We start from the raw sequence: 2,885 nt of genomic DNA, 5'->3' as shown, positions 1-2,885 counted from the left end.
GTTGAATTTGTGGTCCCGAAACCACTGTTCCGACCAGACCCAAAAATCGGGTTGTTACAAAGCAAGTATGAAGGTTGTTTTCTCAGTCGAATTGTTTGTTAGCCAAAGTTTTTAAGAGCTGCTATTATCCTTTATTTGATTTTATGTTGGAAAAAGTAAGCTCTTACCCTTCACTCACCTGGCAAAGTATATGCAGTGCCCTAAATCTGATTGAGGATGGGGTAATTTGTGCCAATCGGGGGCAAAGAAGCTGTGAACATCTAGAACGATCCTTGGCTATCGGGTCCTAGGAATACTAGAGTGTCAGTTAATTCTATTAATCCCTATTGGATAACTGTAAGTCAGTTGATTGATAAAGAAATAGTTACTTGGAAAAAGGCTAAGATTTTAGACATCTTCAGCAGGAATCAGGTTGAACGTATCTTCAAGATCCCTCTCTCTCGTATAAGATTAAATGACATACTGGTCTGGAGGCATGAGGTAATTGGGGAATACACAGTAAAAAGTCGGTACAAAGTCCTAGTTTCAGAACATCTACATTCTGCTAATAAGATATCTACTGCTACACCCCACATTTACAAAGAATTTTACAACTCCCTATAGAAATTACAACTACCAAAAACAATAAAGATACATCTGTTGAGACTGTTTAATGATTTCCTGCCTTATTTCAGCAACCTAGCCAAGTGTAGATTGATCAGAAATGTTTTGTATCCACTGTGCAAAGACCCACTAGAGGATGCCAATCATCTGAGTTGAAATTGTCAGGTACTTTAACAATTGTGGAAACACCTACAGATTTCGAGTACTCAAATGGTGAATTCCTCGAATTATAAAGATTGGTTAGCAGAAACATTTATTGTAATGAATGGAAGATAGTAAATGCTATATCTTACTAGGCTATTTGGTTCAGAAGAAATAAGCTGGTTCATGAAGGACAAAAAGGTTTCGTCCAAGATATTATGGGATTTATATAGGGGTGCATCCAGGAACTAAATCAGATCCAGAATCCTATTCATTTTATAATACCTATGATGAAGGAACTATGGCGACCTCCAAATAATGATGTTATTAAACTAAACTTTGATGCTTCTTTTAATGCAAATACATACACTTCAGTTGCAGTAGTTCTGGCTCAAAATAACAAAGGTCAGATTATGGGGTCGTGTACTTACCCTTATGATGGAATCCATGATGCTTTTGTGGCAGAAGCTAGGGCTTGTGAGAGAGCCTTACTCTTTGCAGCCAAAATGGGCTTTCTCAAGATTTCTGTTGAAGGAGACTCATTGACAACTCGGTCCTCCGACCGGTGATTCTAAGCATCTGTGACTTAGGAAGAAGGTTCGAGGAGATATCTTACCATTTCATTCCAAGATAAGCAAATAAGGCTGCCCATGTGTTGGCTAATAAGGGACGCTGGTATCGAGCACCATACTTTTGGGTTGAAGAAGCCCAGATCCAGTTGAGAAGATGACACTTGTGGACTGGAACAATTAGATTCAACAATATTAAGACATTTTTCAAAAGCTTGAGGATAGAGAAGTTTTCAATCTAAATCTCCATGGGCTTGTTTCTTTCAGGCTTTCGCCTCTTCTACTATGGTTGATGGATTTTGAGCTTTGTGTGAAGAGGTTTTGGCTAGTATTTCTCTGGTTTCTCTATGGTTGTTTGGGGGAAGGCTTTTTTTTTTGTTTTGTTTTTGGTTTCCTCTTACTTTGGGTTTTGTTTTAGGTGTTTTAATTTCTGGTTGCCTTTTAGTTGTGTGTGGCTGTTTGCTTTTTAGGTTTGATTGGCTTTCGTGTGATGTTTGGTTTGTTTGATATGTCTTTTCATCTGTTTGTAACGTCTTTAAGGGTGCTAGTCTTTATTGAGCCCCTACAACATTTAATGAATTCCAACTTTACATTCAAAAAGAAAAAATAATAACACTGATGATATTAAATGATATGGAACTCAAGACCCCATCCTAGAATTGAACTACATAAATTGGATTTTGGTGTGAACTTGGATTAGATTCGAAAAATAAATTAAAGGGTTGGCCAAAATATTAATAATATAAGATGAAATGCATTAAGGAAAAAAGAAGAAAGAATCTAACTCAATTGAATAAAAATAAATTGGCTGAAATAGAGTTAAAATGATATTCACCTTTTCGAATTTAATGCGAGTACTTTGACTTGAATATAGGATAGACTTAATTAAAAATTATCTTTAAATTATATCGTGTTTTGAAAATGATATTTATATTTTTTGGTCAAATGTGATGTCTGTTTGACTCCAAAAATTAATTCCGTTAAGCAAAACAATTTTGACTAATTAGGAATCGCCACATAAACATTATTTAACTTTTTGTTTTTGGAATTTGAAAAAAATATTAATATTAATTAAAAATAATTATAATTATCAACATATTTAAAAAAATAAATGTCGTAAATTTTAAAATGAAAATTTTAACAATTTGAAAAAAACCGTTATTTTAAATAGAACAATAAATTCTTCTAAGTTTGAAAAAGAGAATACAACTTTTAGATCTAAATATTTTCAAAACTTAATTTAAAATAAAAAGACATGACAGCTGTGGGATTTGAACCCACGCCCTTTCGGACCAGAGCCTAAATCTGGCGCCTTAGACCACTCGGCCAAACTGTCGAGATGTTGTGGAAGTTGAGATTAATAAAAAACTATGTCTTCTGCCTTGGAGAATATAGTAAATTTGGTTATAAAATGGGCAACGTTTAGAATTTTCAAGAAGTACTTTTGGGCTGTAGATGGGCTTTCTTATATAGACAAATAAGTATATTTGTTTTTTGTTTTTATGTTTAAAAGGTTAAAAAGACAAATAAATATTTAATAAAAAGGAGGTTACTAATGTTATCTTGATAAAA

The 2,885-nt window shown here is 33.8% G+C and overlaps 1 long non-coding RNA gene and 1 other non-coding gene across 2 annotated transcripts; both read right to left on the bottom strand.

Moving 5' to 3' along the window:
* Positions 1-419: 419 nt before the first annotated feature.
* On the bottom strand, positions 420-1,897 carry LOC128039244 (uncharacterized). Its single transcript, XR_008193731.1, has 2 exons — positions 1,176-1,897; positions 420-792 (listed from the first exon to the last, which is right to left on the bottom strand). It is a non-coding gene; the product is annotated as an uncharacterized LOC128039244 (long non-coding RNA).
* A 672-nt stretch (positions 1,898-2,569) lies between these two features.
* TRNAL-UAG (transfer RNA leucine (anticodon UAG)) lies at positions 2,570-2,649 on the bottom strand. Its single transcript has one exon. It is a non-coding gene; the product is annotated as a tRNA-Leu (tRNA).
* Between the last annotated feature and the right edge of the window lie 236 nt (positions 2,650-2,885).

This window comes from Gossypium raimondii, chromosome 2 (genome assembly GCF_025698545.1).
Source record: "Gossypium raimondii isolate GPD5lz chromosome 2, ASM2569854v1, whole genome shotgun sequence".
In the NCBI taxonomy this organism is placed as follows: Eukaryota; Viridiplantae; Streptophyta; class Magnoliopsida; order Malvales; family Malvaceae; genus Gossypium; species Gossypium raimondii.
Note: the sequence above shows the minus strand (reverse complement) of the source record. Positions and strands in the feature narration are given on the sequence as shown.